This window comes from Sarcophilus harrisii, chromosome 1 (assembly GCF_902635505.1).
Source record: "Sarcophilus harrisii chromosome 1, mSarHar1.11, whole genome shotgun sequence".
Taxonomy (NCBI): domain Eukaryota; kingdom Metazoa; phylum Chordata; class Mammalia; order Dasyuromorphia; family Dasyuridae; genus Sarcophilus; species Sarcophilus harrisii.
This window is the reverse complement of record NC_045426.1, coordinates 107,644,739-107,664,798: the sequence shown is the minus strand read 5'-3', so window position 1 is coordinate 107,664,798 and position 20,060 is coordinate 107,644,739.

Genomic DNA, 20,060 nt, shown 5'->3' with positions numbered 1-20,060 from the left:
CTGTTGAGTTGCCCCTTCAAAACAGCAGCTGGAGAAAGGAACGGAGGAAACTCCACTATTGGCATCTGTATCTATGCCTTTCACATCTGATTTGGTCCCCAAATCACCCATTGAAATTGGTGCAGCTGGCAGCTGGTTTTGATTGAGGGTGTGTATCTCATTAAAAGCAGTAGTGGTAGCCTGCCCCTATACATCTAGTTCTACCTTTCCCCCAAAAACAGGGAACAGACCACAGATAATTACTTATCTTGTGATTTCTTTTTTCCTTCACAGAAAATCAGCTTGTTCCTTCCAAAGTCACCAAGAAGAGGTTCCTTACCCTACATTCTTATTGTCTTCTTTCATTTACCAATGGTTTTGGAGTTGGTCAGTGTTGCTACTCTGCTCATTTCCTGGTTTTCTGTTTTCACATAAGCATGGCAATTATAGAAAGATATGGCTTATTTTAGAAATATGCTCCTAGCCCTTTCTGTAAAGGAAGTTTTTAAATAGCCCTGAACTCATCATCATAGAAAGTATGGGATTAATTGAACTAAATCTCACAGTGATTGGTGACCTTTTAAAGTTTCCAACCAGCATAATAGTCCTGAGGTCTGTAGCAACTTTGTACCCTTGCTTTAGTCTCATAAATAATACCCATCTACTTGTAAATCATTCAGTTTGATGATAGGAGATGCCATAGTCATAGACCAATAGCAAATAATATAATACAAACTCCTGGAGGGTGGTGAGTACATCATGTTTATCTTTTTTCTCCAGAATTTAGAAGAATATCTGGCACCTATTAGGTGCTTAATAAATACTTGTTTATTTATTATCTAGTGTATACATTTTTTTTCCTGGTTTGACTAATGAATCAGCCTTATGTTTTGTAGCTTAAAGGACAGATTAAGAACTAGTGAGGAGATGTTTCAGAGAGGCAGATTTCAGAAAATATAGAAGGTCTATTTACACATTGGAGGTGTTCAGAAATGAAATAAACTATCTCATTAAGCTGTTAATTCTCTTTTATTATAGGTAAGATGATTTAACACTTGAAAGGAAGTAGTCTATTTTTGTCTTTTTATCCAATTTTCACAAAGTGAAAATTTTAAATTTCACAAGTGAGGAGAGTGAGGTTTAGAGAGTTAAGTAGATGTCCCAGAGTTACAGAGGTAGAAACTAGAAGGGCCTGGATTTGAAATCTATTCCAAATCCAGTGCTATCCCCAGTAGTAATAATTAACATTTACAATGACCCTGAGAAGTAGGAGCTATTAATCTCCCATTTCACTGAGGAAACAGGAGATAAAGGGTCACACAGCTAGTTTATATCTGAGGTCAGACTTGAACTCAAGACTTGCTCACTCAAGGAGTAGCCCTCTTTCCCTGCACCACCTAGTTGCTTGTACCATTTGGTATCTTCCAACATCATACTGAGACAACTCTATTCTTTCCTCCTGATTGGCAAAGATCTGAGGCAGCCTTATCTCTCAAAGTTCTTTCTTTGGAAATGGATGAGGGTAGCTCCTCAGAGCCCAAGCTGCTTGGTTTCTTCCTTATATTCTTGAGCATCAAATTAGTCTGAGGATTTTAAGTTTGAAGCTAGAGGAGCCCCAGAGGTCATGGATTCCAGATCCTTTATCTTACAAGTGAAGAAACTGAGGGGGAAAGTAGCTAATCTCTGAACCAAGATAATGGAGTATTGACTGAGACAAAGATAAACTCTCCCAAAATCCCTCTAAGCAACTTTGAAATAGCTCATCTAATCAAACTTTGGAGTGCAGAGCTAAAAATTGTCAGATGGAAATACTTTTCTAGCCTGTGACAACTTAGGAAAGCCACAGGAGAGGTCTGAAAAACCGCTGTGGGCATCAGTTCAGAGTATGGTAGCAGCACCAGAAATGGGCCTCAGAGGCAACTACAGAGACTGAAAAAAAATTAAAAAACAGAATTTGTATGATGATAGAAAGACAAAAATTCACTGAAGAAAAAGAATAGGCCAGATGAGAAAGGACCTACAAAAATTCATTGAAAAAAAGAACTTCTTAAAAAGTAGAAATGATGAATTAAAAAATAGAATTAGGCTAGTGGAAGTCAAAGGCTCCATGACTCTTCAAGAAACAAATAAGACAAAGTCAAAAGAATAGAAAAATAGAAGAAAATGTGAAATATCTCACTGAAAAACAACCAACCTGGAAAATAGATTGAGAAGATAAATCGATAGCCAAATTCCTAAATTCCCGTGTCAAGGAGAAAATATTGCAAGCTGTCAGAAGGAAACAATTCAAAGATCATGGAGTCACAGTCAGGATAACCAAAATCACAATCTCAGACAAAACAAAAGCAATAAGAGATCTAATTAAAAGAGATCATCAGAGAAACTACCTTTTACTAAAAGGTATCAGACAATAAAGTGATATAAAATTTTTATTGTTTCTCTGACAAAACAAAATCAATAAGAGATCTAATTAAAAGAGATCATCAGAGAAACTTCATTTTACTAAAAGGTATCATAGACAATGAAGTGATATAAAATTTTTACAGGTTTTCTATGAAAAGTTCTCTGACTTTTCAAATCTATAGGGAACCAAGTCAAATTTATAAAAAAAAAGGAGTCATTTCCCAATGAATAAAATGACAAAAAGATATGAACAGAGAGTGTTCAGAAGAAAAAATAAAAGCTTGTAAAATCACTTTTGATGAGAGAAATGCAAGTTAAAACAACTCTCAGGTATCTCCTCATGCCTGGCAGAAAAGACAGATGTTGTAAGGAATGAGGAAGAATGTGCATTAAAGATCTGTTGGTGGAATAGTGAACTAGTCCAACCAACTAGTCCAACCAACTGGTCCAATAGTGAAATGTTTTCCAATTGGAGAACAATTTGAAATTATGACCAAAGGGCTATCAGCTTGTGCATATGCTTTGCCCACTATCCATTACTCAAAGAGATCAAAGAACAAGGAAAAGGACACACAGTAATCCTTTTTTTGTAGTGTCAATGAACTGGAAATAGAGGAAGAAAGAGTGACCACGTAATGCCTTTAAGAAATGATGAGGAGGATGATTTCAGGGAGAAAAAATAATATTGTAAGACCTATGTGAACTGATGGAATCTAAAAGACTAATTAAGAGATTCTTGTACACAATAACAGCAATGTTGTAATGATAATAAAGAAAAACTTGCCTGCTCACAGATAAGTTCAGTGGACTAAAACAATTTCTAAAGGACTCATGATAATCCCTCTAGAGAAAGAACTGATGAACTTTGAGTGCAAATTGAAGCATAATTTTCTTGCTTTCTTTTCTTTCTTGTATGTGATATGATCAATATGGAAGCAGGTTTTACATGATTTCACATGTAAAACTGATATCATATCATTTACCTTCTCATTGTGTGAGAGTGGTGAGAGGGAGGGAAATAATTTGGAACTCAAACATTAAAAAGAAAAGAATGTAAAAATAGATAATAATTTTAAAAGGAACAATTTAAAATTTGGCAAGGTTAGATGATTTTCCAGTAGCAGAATTGAGATTCAATGCTGACTCCAAATCCACTGATTTTTTATATCACACTGCCTCTACTATGCTACAGTTAGTAAAAACAAAACAAAACAAAATACCTGTCAGAAACATTGTAAAGGGCATTCCTACTTGGAATAAGAGTTTGGACTAAATTTTCCCTAAGGCTCTTACCAACTCTGAAATTCAATGATTTTATGACAACCTAATATCTTAATATGACACACAAGCATACATATAATCATTTTGTGAGATTATCCTAAGAGCTAATGAGTGAAAGATTCCTGGGATGAGTATGAGGGAGTCCTGTTACAGCAACATAAAATTTGAAGCTATATATCATTTAGAGATCACAGGACGAGTCCAGCCCCTACATTCATAAAGGTAGTTCACATGAGGCCCAAAGAAAGAAAGGAGTAAGTTTCCCAGGACAACATAATAAGAATGTGGCAGAGCAAGAATTCAATCCAGATCTTTTGACCCCAAATTTTATATTTTTGTTTTTCTGTTATACCCAATTTCAGGAAACAAGCAAGATGACAGGTGAATAAGATAAGCTTTTGAACTGTTTGTGTAATACAAATATCCAGTGTAGTTCAGATAGTCAGAACAAGACAGACAGACAGACAGATAGACAGATACAGAAACAGAGAGATAAGTACATAAAGAGAGATAAAGACATGACCCCCCGCCCACACACACACAGAGGAGAGAAACAAAAAGACAGAGACAGAGAAAGAGTGTAGGATCCATGGTGAATGAGTAATTTGAAATTGTCAAGTTGTATAGAGCTTTAGGATAGAAGAGTTTCTATTTTATCCTGAAGATAATAGGCAACCTCATAAGCTTTTTTGAGCTGAGGAATTTTGAGCTGGAGGAAGAATTGGAGAGTGGAGAAACTCAAAAGGGAAGACTTAATCTATGAAGAGACTCCTGCGCTCATCCAGGTGAGAAGATCTGAATGGGACTGGATGGTTATGTGAGTCAAAAATTAGCATATGTTAGATGCATAGTGGAGATGGTCTTGGCATAACCTAACATCTACCACATTTTGTATTGTCCTTATGTTTATATCATATCACCCATTCCTTCTCCACTTTTCAAGGACACTGTAAGCTCCCTGAAGGCATGGACATCTTCATTTTTTTTTTAAAACATTGTATATCCAGAGAATAGTAAAGTGACATGTACATCCTAGGTACTTGATAAATCTTTGAGTTGAATTGAATGATTTACCTGGATTTTTGCTTTATCATTCTACTCATAGATCAGCTACAATTTTCCCACCCTTCTTTTATTTCTCCCATCTGGGACCATCCATTTTCACCTAGATCCAACTAAGCTCTAGTTATGATGGATTGTAGTGTTTATGAGGCCAAGGAAAGTCTTGTGGCAGCTTAATAAGTTTTCTTTTTATTGATTTCATTGCACTCACATAAATAACCCTAAGAGTCAAGAACACTGACATCACCTTCATACAAGTTTATGGAGATTCATACAATCCTTTTAGCACTAAGGGGCAGCTACAACTGACAAAGTTGGGAAAAACATCAGATTTGAAAACTGAAATTGGAGCAAGGAATTTACTTGAGACCCAAATGTCTGAGTCCTTTCCTCTTTGTGCCTTATTTTCTGCCTTCTTGCCCTGCTTCAACTCCTATTCCAGAATGATCCTATTTCACTGTGGAAATGGTTATAAATTCACCAGGCCTTTGCGCAATCTTTCAATGTACTTTGGTCTTATAAACAGTGAATAAGCAGGCACAGCTACTAAAAACCAGGGGCCTGACAAAACACATAAAGAATGACCCAAAAAAAGTAAACCAAAGTCAGTCATTATTGAATTTGGAGCTGAAAGAGATCTCTAAGGGCATTTCATTTAATCCTCTTATTTTATAGGTGAGGAATCTGAGGCCCAATAATGTGACTTTTCAGGTTTATGAAAATAATAAGTAATGGAACTGAGATTTGAACTCTGATCATTTTATACAAAATCCAGGGAACCAGAGTATCCATTTTCTCCTAAGCTTCAATTATTACAAATCTGATAGGAATAGTTACAAATCATCCTGCAAGAGTTCCTTATACTACTGCCTGTTTTGGAAATATATCTTTGTTTGAAGTACAAACCCAAATAAATTTGAACCTTAAAAAAAGCTAGATATAAAGCATTTTTGGTAATTTACATAAACTCATTTTTTCATGCAATGCCCCAAGCATTTTTGATTGAAAGGTCTGCCTTTAAGAAAACTCATGAGCTTTTTCTGTGCTAATTAGTGACTAGTCAGAAAAAATTATTTCTCTGTCTCAAGGAAGAATTCTCTTAAGAAAGCATTTTCTATGGACATGGGTCAAAGAGCCCCTGGCATGAAGCATCAAGGGTGTGATTCTTGCCTCTATTAGTTAAGTCTTTTGCTTTAAGGTAATAGTGTTAGGTGTGTTCCTCCCATTTTCCCTTAGGGAACCATAAATATCAGTTTCAATTCTTTTTAGCTTACCCTTAACTGAAGAAGAAAGAAAACCAACTTCACTGGAAAGGGGTTGAATGAATGCATTCTATAAATATCTTCAGAAAACTCTACTTAGGGGAAGTTACTTTTTATTTTCTCCAGGCAATTACTCCTTCCTTTCTTTTGTTCTTCTCTTCAGGATCAAAGTTCTTTGAAGGCAGCGACTCCAGTTAACATTATTTTGAATCCCTAGTTTGACCCATATTTGGTATGGATATTTGCTGCTGCTGAGGATGATGGGGCATAAAAAAGAGTGGGGTAGGGATGTTTCTGTGTGTGGTTAGGTGGGGCTGATTGTATTTGAATGACCTTCATTGGTCACAGTGATAGATTGTATCTTTATTGCATATTAAGTATAAATTCAAGGATGATATTGTACTGAAAACCAAATAGAAAGATACAATTTCAATAAAGCATCAACCAACATTTTTGATAAAATCTAGAGTACAAATATTTAAGTGTTTTAAAAAACATTAATAACCACCTAGATATACACTTCAAACACAAATCCTTATTAAAACCTTTGGTTCTGCATCTTCTTGTTTGTAGTTCCAGTTCCTGATGGGGGATGAGTATACAGTGAAATACGGCATTGACCACTTTTATATGTAATTCTTATGACATAAACTGGATCACCTAGGCCCTGGTTTGAAATGTCCTCATTTTACTATTCATAAAACTTAGATTCCTTTTATCAATGTAAATTTTCTTTGTAATAGAAGGGTTTGCCTTTAGGCACAATTAATATGGTATATATTTTAAAGGTGACTGGAAAAATATTATGTTTTTTGACTGTTTTCTCCCCCTTTGAGCAAAGAGAAGAGTCATTTTTATACACACACAATTTTATATACACACATACACACAATGTATATAAACACATTATATATGTGTAATTCAGATGTTATATATGTATACATATGTAACATATGTTATAGATCTTTATATATATAATGTATGTATATATAATATATGTAATTACATGGTAATGAAGGTTTAGTAGCAATAAAAAATCTGCTATATAATTTGGGTCTTCCCAATTGGGTGACATTGAGTCTGGACTTATAGAACAAGTGAAAAAATCAAGTTCAATGTCCTCAGCTGGGTGATTGTGTTTTATGGAGGACATTCTAAAATAGGACAGTATTCTCTTCTGAGATCACAAAGCACTAAGAACATTGATGGCTTAATAATGATCACAAAGTCTAGCTCTGCCCAAGGAATTTAGTTAAAAGTCAGATTAGAAGACTAAGATACTGACCAATCTGGGAGAGAGAAACTTTCTTTTATATTTCTAATTACTGTAATCTTCTAAAATCTACCTTGTCCTAAAACAGAATTGACCTAGGACTCTCCAACTCTATGCTAATGGAATGTTAGGACTAGTCATGTCAAATTAGAAAAACCTTTGAATATGGGCCTAAATAACCACATGTAGACTGCAAAACCTACATAGCTAAATTCGTCTCAACACTAGAAAGCTCACCACCAAGTGATAATATATTTTGTCTAAGACAACTTCTAAACTGGAGGGAGAAAATAGATCAATGAAAAGCAATCAGTGTAACTGATCTTTGAATGTCAAAAATATGGAAATCAAAAATTACTTTGATAATTTGATAGATCAGTGATTTTAACAGTATGGACAGAGCCTGTATTAATTTGGATTGATATCTTTGCAGGTATATTCATCCTTGTGTGATTCTTGTCCATGGCTTTCCCAAAATTCTCCATGAAAACTAACACTTTTTTTGTTTGTTTTAACATTTAAATTTTAACAGTTGAAGAACTCATCTCTAATATTTGTACTCATACTCACCACCTAAGATGTCCACCTTCTTTTCCAGATATACATTTCCTTGTGAAAATCTTGTATGCCATATATTGTGCATAAATTCTTTGCTTGTTTGTGTATGGTGTGGTTTGGCTTGGTTTGGTTATGTAATTAGTCCTCTGGGGTCACCCTTAAATTGAACAAAAGTAAATCATTTACACTGATATTATTTCTGAATCATTGTGTTCTCTTTTCCCTTGCAAATAAGTCCCAGAAAATCTACTCTCTTGGATTGAAATGCATAACAAAAATGCAAAAGAGAGAACAGGCACTAGACAAGACCATTCAGTTATAGCAGCAGAAAAAGGCATCCATTTGATGAGAAGTCAGATAGGGTAGATGATAGAATTGAGAGCAAGGAAGCCCAAGATATCAAACAGTCCAACACCCTTATTTTACAAATGAGATAAAAGCTCAGGTTCTAAATGTCTTATACAGGGTCACCAAAGAGTCAGCAGCAGAGTTGGAAGTCAAAAACAGAATATCTGATTCCCATTCTAGGGCTCTTTGTACTGCATTATGTTGAGATCTTTGAAATCAGGGAGTGAGGTAAGTTCAGGGACCAGAAGTCCAGGAGTCCTCAAACTAGAGGGTTATAAAGTAGGAGAAGTTTCAAAAACAGTAAAGGCAAAAAAACCTAAAGCCCTAGACCAAAGTCCCCTAGACCAGTGGGAAGAGAACACAGTCCAGCAAGGCCCAAAGTCTAGAGTTACATCTTCTACAAACAGTGCTTGTTTGCTTATAGTATATTCTTAACCAAACTACAAACACCAATTGCAGGTATAGTTGAACAGTACTAATTCTGATCACTTGTACACCAAATGAGAAACTGGTTGAACTACCAACATCTGGGAACATGTATGTCAACAACTATTTCCACTGCCCCTAAATGGGCATTAATTTGAGGAGCTATTTAATTTGGGATTAGCAGATGTTGGACATCTGTATTCCATTTTCATCATTATTATCCCAGACATAACTACCCAGTGTCACTTCATTTCAGATTCATTAGCCCTGACAAAGCAACTGCAGAATTTAGGTTATGTAACTAGTATGGTATGACTATTAGCTTCCACATTGAGTTGGATGGTTGGTCATAAAGCAAGGCTAAGAAAAAAAAAAAAAAACAAGGGATGAAAAGAAGCATACTATACTCACTGTTTACCATGCTATATATGTCCTTCACCTTATGCTGTGCTCCTTTTTTGCATTTAGGAATTTTATAGAAAAGATAAAATATAGCTGACTGAAATGTACCTGGTTATAAGATAAGTCTGACCAATCTGACTTGGTCATTTGTTTTATTTAAATACTTGCATCTGTCCAAGAAGGACAGACATGATCCAAATGGGAAGGAGATTCTAAAAGAAGCCCAGTGCTGAAAAAATGTGGAGACAATCTCACTCTTTTATTCATTAAATTAATATTTATTAGTGCCTACTATGCATCTCACAAAATTCATATTTGCTGTTGTTGTGATGAGTCATTTTTCAGTAGTGTCCAGTGGTTTGAGACCTTGGGGTTTTCTTGGCAAAAATATTGGAATAGTTTGTCATTTCCTTTTCTGGTCCATTTTACATATATGGAAACTGAGGTTAATTGGCTTGCCCAAGGTCACACAGTTAATAAGTATCTAGGGCCACTTGTACTCCGGGAGAGGAGTTTTCTTAACTCCAGGCTCAGAATTCTATTCACTGTACCACCAAGCTGCCCCACATAATTCACATACAAAGCAAATATTTGTAAATATTCTGTATGAGCACACAAAAATTATATTTGGCAAACAAAAATTACTGTAATAGATAAAACCATATGTGAAAGGACAAGAAGGATAAGGATCTAATTAAATTAATTCTGGTGCATCTTCAAAATATGGTTCCATATCATAAAGTTTTCATAATAAATTTATTCTGTAAAAGAAGAAAAGTGTCCTCGTGGTACAAAATTTTATTTAGCAATTTTCAGATATGAAGGAATCTTGAGAACAATTATGAAGTGGACTAAGCGGATTCTCTCCCCTTGTTCAGACTAGGCTCCTTTTTGCTTCATATTCATCCTCCAGGGCCACCTAACACTGACACAATCATCATGAGTCCTTCCTTCATTGCCTGAAGCATTTTCAGGATGTTCTCCTGCTCATCCTTTGGGACATGCAGCCACATTGTTCACTATATCATTGAAATTTTTCTATTCTGTATCAATTTCCTGAGGACCCAAATTATCAACTAACTAATGAAACAAACTTATCTAAACTTTTAGACTCAAAGGCCTGCCCGGCTCAATTCAGAACTGCCTACCTTTTTTCTTTTTCTTTTTAATTATTATTTAGATTATTAGACATTCCTAATAAGGAAAAAATAATTTATCAAGACACATTCTTCAGAATTTTTTTCTTGGATATATGGATAAAATAAACATAATTCACAAAAGAAAAGATATTTTGGAATTTATTTGCATATCAGTGTCAGACAGCTCTTATATATATTGTGTTCAACTAGTATTTTTTTAAATTGCAATTTGGAGAGGAAGAAAGAAGAAGGAAAAAATAAGAAGGAAGGAAGGAGGAAGGAAGGAAGGAAGGAAGGAAGGAAGGAAGGAAGGAAGGAAGGAAGGAAGGAAAGAAAGAAAGAAGGAAGAAAGGGAAAGAGGGAGGGAGGGAGGGAAAGGAGAAGGAAAGAAGGAAGGAAAGGAGGGAGGGAGGGAGGGAGGGGGGAAAGAAGGAAAAGAAGAAGAACCATTCAATAATAATTTCTTATTGAAGAGATTGGAATAGAATGAAAAGATTATTACATTTTATAGCCCATGAGTTGTATTCAAATACCTCCTCTGATACAGTACTCAGATGACCTTGAAAAAAATCACTTCATATGGCAGCTCAAAAAAAACTTTAATATCTTTATTTGCAAAATATAAGACTTGGATTAGATTGTCTTTCAGGGCTTTTCTAGTGTTGAATCCTGTGATTATCCTATGTGAGTTTTGAGAGTTTTCTTGTGGACAGAATAGTTCTTTCAAAAGCATTATCTACTCTAATGGAAGGAATGAAAGGTAAAATAATATTCAAATAAGATACAATTATTCCCAGTTCTGCCAAAATAAGAATCCAGTCTTCATGTTATAGGAGCAATATCATATCCTCATTTTCCATACAAGTGAGTTTGGTACCTTAAAGAGATATTGAGACCATTCTCAAGACTTGATTAGCTCAGGAAATTTAGGCCAATGACATCACTTTCTAGTCTCCCAAATCAACATAACCAAGAGGAACTCTTAGCACGGTCTGATATTGGTTGGTACAAAAATGGATAATTCAGGAGAAAGAACTATGCTTGACTAAGTCAACTCAAGGAGTCTTCAATATCTATCCTTGTTAAATGTCTTTTCCTGATATGGTTAAGTAGATCTTATGTTAACCGTTGAATGAACTGAGTCATATTTTGTGCCAGTTGTAAACATAAACTACCAGGGAATGGGCATGAATCATGTCCAGCCCAGAAAACCTAAAGACATATTCAGTCTGTAAAAGAGACTGGAAATTTTCTAAAGATGTAGATCATTGGGTAGAGGTTCTATGTTCATTCATTCATTCATTCATTCCACATTTTCTGAATAATTGATTTAAATTAGGTATTATACATGGTGCTAGGGAGATGAAAAATAGCAATTGTCATTTATATAGAGATTTATTGTTCACAAAAAGTCTTATATACTTGTCTTATTTTGATGTTCACAAAAACCCTATGATAGCTGTGCAATATTTTTTTTTGTTTTATAAATGAGTGAATTAAAATCTTTTTATTTCCTTCCCCCAAACTACCCATAGTAACTTACTGTTCAGTAAGGGAGAATATGCATAAATAGCTTCAATACAAAACTACATATGCTAAATGTCCTAAGGGAGCAAAGAGATTCTTATATGGATTGGCTAACTAATAAGAACTCTTTCAGAGCTAAATGCAATGATTGGCCTGGCAGTACTTAAAGTAGAAATGGGATTTCAGAAAGTAAAGTACATCTTGGACAGAGTACAGACAAGATGCATATAGAATTCAGAAGTGCAGGATGTATTTAAAGGCCAATGAGTAGAGTATTCATTCCACTTCAATATATTAGGAGCTCCTTGAAGGTAAAGACTGCCTTTCTTTGCATCCTCAACACTTAGTAAAGTACCTGACACTTGATTATGGACTGACTGACCTAAGAATGAATACACACACACACACACACACACACACACACATCCCCCAAGATATCTCATTGATCACATTTTTCTCTTCAATATTCTTTTATGATGTAAAAGTCATGTTGTTAATAATGTCTTAAGATAAAAATAAAAAATAATTAAATGTTGGAGAAAAAAAGGTTATAAACAGCTATTTTGTGCAATGTTGGGTGTTAGGTGTACAAGAAATGAAATATTCCTTGTCTTCAATATTATGTTTATGTGTAAGTAAATACAAAATGTGTGGAGTAGAAGCTCCTGGCAGTAATGTATTACAGGTACTTGGGAAGGATTAAGTGACTCTTGTTCTGTTCAATGAAGCAAAACGTTAACTTTTATCTTACCCTGAGTTGTGTATGCTTTATCATATTGTGAAATGTTCCTTCTTCAAGATTCCTGTGTTACCTCAAAAATGTCTATTACAGAAGAAATGTCTAAGGGCATGAGCGGAATCTGTCACTTTAGTTTATTTCTCTTTTAAGTTGAGCAATACTTGAATTTAGAAAAAGCCTAAATTAATTTAAAAAATGTTTCTGGCAAGTTTGTGTCGACAAAATAGAATACAATATTAATATTGGACAGTTCTGAGCATTTTGATGGAAATTTTCCCCAAAATGATTTGAATGGAACCCAGAGGACATAGATATTTTCATTTCCCTAGCTTTCTATATTTCCTTTGCAATTTTGCTAAAGTGGAATCCCAGGTATGATTTGAAAAATAAAAATAAATAACAATCTTGCTTAATCACAAATTAAAACTTAATTTTTAAATTTTAAAACTTAAATTTTGGATCTTAAAACAAAATTTTGGATCATTATTTAAGTAGAAGTTTAATGAGAAATCCTAAACAATAACTAAAGAAAAAAATATTCACAAAATAGTCTAAAAATGTATAAAAACTTCTCTAGCTAGGTGACTTGATGCTGCTGGCTGGGGTTTGCATCACAAAAGATAGTAAGATACATCCAGGAGTTATAAAACTAAGGCACTAGAATACTTCAACCCCCTCTGGGGGGGAAAAGGTCACATAATAGTTGATGACCAATAGATGGCAGCAAAGATTAACAAAAGTAGCAGCAATACTCAGCAGAATAGAGGTACTCAGCCAGAAGAACAAAGAATAATGGCAGAATATTATATCTCAGTGGAGGAAAAAGCTCATTCAATGACATACTAAATGTTAATAACAGTTGATAATAAGGAAAACAGTTTCCTTGTCTACACTTGTCCCTTCCATTCCTTCCTCTCCCTGCTCCCATCCCATGTTTCCTTATCACATATATTCATTATGCATCTTGTCTCTCAGAAGTGTCTCCTTGGTATATGTGGGGTCTTTTTTTTTTTTATCATTTATTCTGCAATGCTGTTTGGTTAAAAAACTTTGTGTGTGTGCTTTCTACTAATGTGATCTTAGTCTGTTAAAAGAAATATATCAATAGGAATGTACAAGCTATAATTTTAAATGAATGATAACCCACAAAATCTTGGGATAAAATTTGAGCCAAAAAAAAGTAATATGGATGCCCATGTATAAGGATTGTAATAGGAGCAATATCTCTTTAGGCCTTGATAGGTTGATTGGGCTAGCTTTTTCAAAGGCCCTACCTCAAGCATAATTCTTTTTCTTAAGAGGTATTGAAAATTTCCATCTTCAGGAAATTGAAGTGGTTTTCTGCTCTCACTGAGAGTTACAATCACATAAATACTAAATGACCAGCATCAAGAATCTGATTCAGCATGTTATCCTCATTTGACATCCTTCTTTTGACTTGGTTAAGTAAGCCTCCTTTTGTTAACTGAAATCTTATTCTGTTCATCATCAAACTCAAACTGCCAGAGGACTGGCCTGAATCAAATCTTTCCTACTAACAGGAAACCCTAGAGGCTATAGAAGTACAATACTTTTCATACAAACTATAAATTTTACAATTTCTAAGCAATTAAATTATATTTTAGGAGGCAAAAAAGGAGAAGAATTGAATAGAAAAAATGTTCTTTTTATGTTAAGGAGAATAATCTAACACATAGGAATGAGGATCAAGAGTCCTAGATCTTAGTACTGGCTTAACATTGATTTGATTAATCTATTGGATATAATTCCCCAGATGTGGAATTTTACTACATCTTTTTATAAATCACAACACCAGCTTGGATTCCAGAATCTATTGCCAGTTTCAGATTTTTCTTAACAGTCCAGGTGGTGAGTCAGTAAAATATAGCTGGCTTTGCTTTGCTTTGAGTCCTACCTAATTCCACTGCAGATAACAATAGCTTTTTCAGCCCCCTACTATGCTCACCTTTGAAACCAGTGATGAAGCACCAACCAACAATCTTACTTAAGAATATTTATGATCTTCATATTGACCTAGAATACAGCATATAAATAATATCATCTTTCTTATTGTATTTGTAATAATTTTTCAAAATGTTTCCCAATTAAATTATAATCTAGGTTAGACTGTCAAGTTTGACCCTTCTAGTATAAAATATTTTCACAATAGCTTTTCATACCACAACCAAGAAAAAGGTACCATTATTCTTGCGACTGTTGTTTTGTCTACTAAGAAGCCTCTCAGATGCCATCCATCTCTTCCTGGAATCCTAACCCCTTTCAGTATTGCCTGTTTTTTTTTTTTTTTTTTTTTTAAAGAGCTATTGGGATGGGATGTGGTTCAAATTATGGTTATTGTTGGCACTTCATCCCTTTCACTAAGAACTGAAAGAATGGGTTTTTTTTTCTGACTATATTTAACCCTGTTCATCTCAGAGCTAGTAGACTTTCTGATTAGGCAGAAAATCTCACAAGGTTTCTTTATTCTGAGGAGATTATTGTCAGTGCAAAAGTCATGTGACATGGACTCCTACCCTAGAAAGAATCTCTCAACTGTCTTATGGGGATAAAGATAAAACAAATTTCTAATCTAATATTTATATACAGAGGATAAAAAAAAGGCACAGAATGAAGACATTATCTTGTGATTCTGACCTAGGAAAATTGGAGGTATCCAATTGGCATATAATTTTTTGCCTGAATTTTTAAAGATAATGTTCTTAATTCTGAGATTTGCCTCCTCATTTTTTATACTCAACTTCACTGTTAAGTATCAAATGTAACTTTAGTTTATAGTGAATGGTAATAGAAAATTAGCTAAAATAATTTTTCTATGTTAGGATTTGATTAAGTACAAGTCCCACATATTTTTATTGTGATATGGACTTTCCCAAAGGAAATGTGACTTTAATATCATAAATTTGAAAGTAGAGGAAGCTGATTTTACAGATGAGGATATTGAGTCCTAGATGAGTTAAGGTCACATGGGTAGAATGTAAAGAATCCAGGATTTCAACCAACATGCTCTGTCTCTTCTTATCTTTGAATCTTTACAATTCTGCAGATGGGCTTTCCTCTAAATAATAATTCATAATTCCATAGAACTTTAAAGCTTATAAAACACTTAACATTACAACTTTGCAAAGTAGGTAGTAATAGAGACAGGAATAGGTACTGGACCTGGGATTCCCTCAGCTACTAAAATATTGTTAAATGATTTGCCCAAATTCATACAGTCACTATGTCAAAGACAGGACTTGAATTCAGTTCTTCCAGATACTAAAGTCAGCTCTTCACTTTGCCAACAGCACTAGATTTGCATTTGACAGATGAGAAAACACAGCTTCTAAAAAGTAAAGTCAGAAATACAGCTAACAATTTTAGCACCGTGAAATGAGCACAAATTGTGAGTCAGGCAGCACAAAACACTGACTTTTGCAAGAATGATGTCAAGACATAAACTTGAATTTAGTTGACAAAGAAAAAAGAATTAAATAGCATTGATTCTGCATTCATGATTTTGCTCTCTGTCTCTTTCTCTCCCTCCCTCTTATCCTCCCTACCTCCTTCCCTCTGTCTCTACATCTGTCTTTCTCTGTGTGCCTCCATTTCTCTCTGTCTTTGTCTCTCTGTCTCTTTCTATTTCTGCCTTTCTGCCTCACTTTGTCTCTATATTTCTCTGTCTCTCCCTCCTTTACTCCTTTTGTCTCTGTCTAGCTCTCTGTTTCTGTGTCTCTGCCTCTGATTCTCTGTGTTTCTTTCTCTCTGTCTCTCTCTAACTCTTTCTTTTTATCTCTCCATCCCTCCCTCCTTTCCTTTCCTTTCTGTCTCTTTCTCCCTCTCCTTCCCTCCCTCCCTACGTCCCTATTTTTCTGTCTCTGTATGTGTGTGTTTCTGTCTCTGTCTCTCTCTGTCTGTCTCTTTCTTTGAGTGTTCATACAAGTCTATGTGTCACTGTATCTGTTTCTTCCTTCCTCTTTCTTCTTGATTCATATAACCACAATAACTAAAGCATTGATCACTTTTTTCCTATATAAATGCAATAATCTGCATTTTAGTTTCCATTATGATTTTAATAATCATAAACTAAAACAGTTCAATAAAGAACAAAAAATACATAAAGATAAAAAATTGGTTATATAAAGTTTGATTTACATAAATATGTATTAAATACATATATATATCTACCTTTATAACAAGGTAGTAATAAAAAAGCCTTATTAGTTTGTGCAGAAATCATTCTTTTCCAGTCATGGGACAGTCAGTTTAATCTCAGCAGTCCCTGCTCTATAGCTCATCAAGTGTAATAACAGAATCCCCAAATTGAAAGGTTGAGAAATGTTATTCAAATATCATTTTTAAAGGATTTTGTTTCTAGTATCGTATCCCTCCCTCCAGAATCTCTTGTCCCCTTCTGTATTTTTCTTTTTTGTGTGCACTAAAAATGTTTTCATGATGCTCTTTTTTTTTTGCATATATATCACTTTCTACTAACCATGCCCCTCCAAAAGAACCTTTCCTTTGTAACAAACAAATTAAATCAACACATTGACAATAACTGAAAACAAATGATTTTGCATGTACCTTTAGTCTATCCCCTCATTGCTAACAGATGGGTGACATGTTTCATTATTAGTCCTTAAAATTCATGATTAAAAAGTTCCTTGATGAGAGAATCTTTCAAAATTGTTTTCATTTATATTACTGTACTTATCACGAACATTTTTACCTTCTTTTTGCTCATTTCACTCTGTATCAGTTCAAACAAATCTTCCATGTTTTTCAAAACCATTTTTAACATTACAATAATTTCATATGTCTCTTAATTGTGTAATGTGGTAAGAAATGACAATTGATTTATGTGGTTATGTTAATTATTTTCTAATGGGGCAAGAAGGCAGTTTTAGAAGTTTGGTTGGTTCAAAGGTTTCCTTTTTGCCTGAGGCATAATGTCTAGCTTATGGGATGGTTGCTGTTCCTTAGAATTGAGAAGATTCTCATTACCATAAATCATGTCTTTCTGATCATGGGATCTGACTGGTAAAGTGAAGTTCAAGGAGAGGAGTACTTGTATATAGCAAATAATATTATTTTAATCAAATTATGAGTTAATTGATTTTGTTGTCTTTATGCTAGTGACCCAGCTTTTTTAAAGCCATTAATAAAATCTAGGGAATACTGTTTTTGTATTACTTTTATCTACCTGTCAAGCTCCTTAAGCACTCATTGACCTAATCCTTTACTCTATCTCTTGGGAGAGTTCCCCATATATGCTTAGAAAGATAATAACCAAAAGGAGCTAGAATGTTAAATCTGATTATGCAGTCATGGGATCCTCCCTTTTCTGTGTCACTCCCCCCCTCCCAACCTTGAGAAACATGAAGTCTTCAAGAAACAAATGTAACAGTCACTACCAAATATATGAGTTAGGCCTAGCACAGACCAATCAATTGACTCAAGTTCAAAATTAGAATGTAACATTTATTGATAATAAATTCAGTTAAAATTGATTTCTTACAATATTATTAACGCAATATGTTTTACCAAAACAACTTTGTTTCCCTCCATTTCTACATTTGTCAGAGCATTAACTTTGGGTCAGAAAGCAAAATAATGGGAATTCCCCCAAATCTCAGATATACTAACCACCAACAGACAGGGCTTTTCATGCCACAGGTGACAAGGAAGCCCCTGCACTTCTGAACTAAATTTCAAAGGCAGCATCCTGGCCCACTGAAAGGGAAGCTAGCCCAGTCTATGAAAAAACAACTTCTGTTACTATCATAATTACTCTGACTTCAATCTTTTTCCTCTTTGATCTATCTCCCACATAGCGGCCAAAATCATTTTCCAAAGCACAGGTCTGACCATATTATTCCTCTGCTCCAGAAACATCAGCAGCTCCATGTTGGCTCTATGATAAAATGCTAACTCGTCTGTCTGGCATTTGAAACCCATAACAATCTGTCTCCAATCTGCCTTCCTAGTCTGATTTAACATTATTTCTTGCTCTTCCTGGTTTATTATTTCATCTCCAATCTCTGTATTTTGCACAGGATAATCCCTGCCCCCTCAACTTCTAGAATGATTACCGTATCATTTTTCTCTCTTAACATTGAGTTCAGATGTCATTTATTATGAGAATATTTTCCTCAACCCCTGCCCCCCCATTAGTTCTCTCTGCTCTATCAACAATAACAAAATTGTATTCATTTTGTGTAACTGGTTATTAAGGTATATTCCCCTGTGGTCAGGGAAAGGCTCTGAAAATCAATTGAATGCTGGGTTCCCAAAACTAACTAATTAACTATATACATACACACATACATACATATATATTACATATATGTATATACACACACATATACACACATACACATATATACAAACAAAAATAGCACCAATGGAATCTTCTTTGGATGTCTAAAATTATTTGAAGCTTTAAATCCCAGGATAGAACTCCATCAGACTTTGAAATTTTACATTGAGATTCTCACAGTGGCAAGAAAGATTAGCAACAGTAAACACATAAGCAATGGTATAATAAAGAGAAAAAGAGAAGCCCCCACAAGTGTTTGTCATGTAAGTCAAGAGAGAGTGATAAGGATGTTCCCGATTGTCTTCAGTGGCCACAATTTATGCTCATTAGGAAAACACTTTAATGGTATTGGCTAATATTTTTATTTTAAAACCATTGAAAAAGTCAGGGGTTAACACCTCTCTTCCTTTTCCTAATCTTTCATCTGATAAGAACTTTCTATATGATGTTTTTCTGAGTCTTTAAGCTGTTTCTAGTTTCTGCTGTGTTTCGTATAAACCTATGACGTCTCATAAATTTGTTTATGGTCTTCCAAATGTATTTTATTATTATTTTTCTAACTCAGCAATTTTTAAAAGTAATTTCGTTGGGATTGCATTGAATAAGTAGATTAATCAGATAAAATTCTCATTTTAAATTATATTGACTTTACCTACCCATAAATAATAAATATTGCTCCAATTATTTAAATCTGACTTTATTTGTATAAAAAGCACTTTATTGTTTGTGTTTATGTAGTTCCTATGTTTTGGCATGTATACTCAGATATTTTACACTGTATAGATATTTGTTACTTTAAATTAAGGTCTTCAAAAATAAATTCAATCAGTTTTTCTTAACTTTTTTTTTTTTATTTTAAGGGAAAGAGCAATGACTGAGTCATCAAGTAATGGTCATCAAGTGGGGATGAGGTCATCAAGTAGTTGATTTTTATAAGAAAAAAAAGACAGCAATATAAAGCAAGTATAAACACAAAGTCAGCTTAATGATTATATGGCAATGTTCTGGAAAACAATTTGAAATTATGCAAGAAAAGTTATTAAATGGTTGATACCTTTTGATCCATAGGGTTCATTACTACCCCCAAGGAAACTAACAGAAAGACAATCCCTAACTGAACAAAAATATTCATATTAGTATTTTACATACATGGTACCTTCTCTAAAATGTTTCCTTCAATGAAAGATCTTACTCTTAGTTGTGATCAAATTTCCCAAAATTCTATTTCTGCAGAACAGGCCATAAATGGTCAATGGTCATTTTTGTCCACTATTCAATTAAGAAACAGCTTTGCAATTCAGTCTCTCAGGGTTTTGGGTTTTTTTGGTTTGTTTGTGAGGTT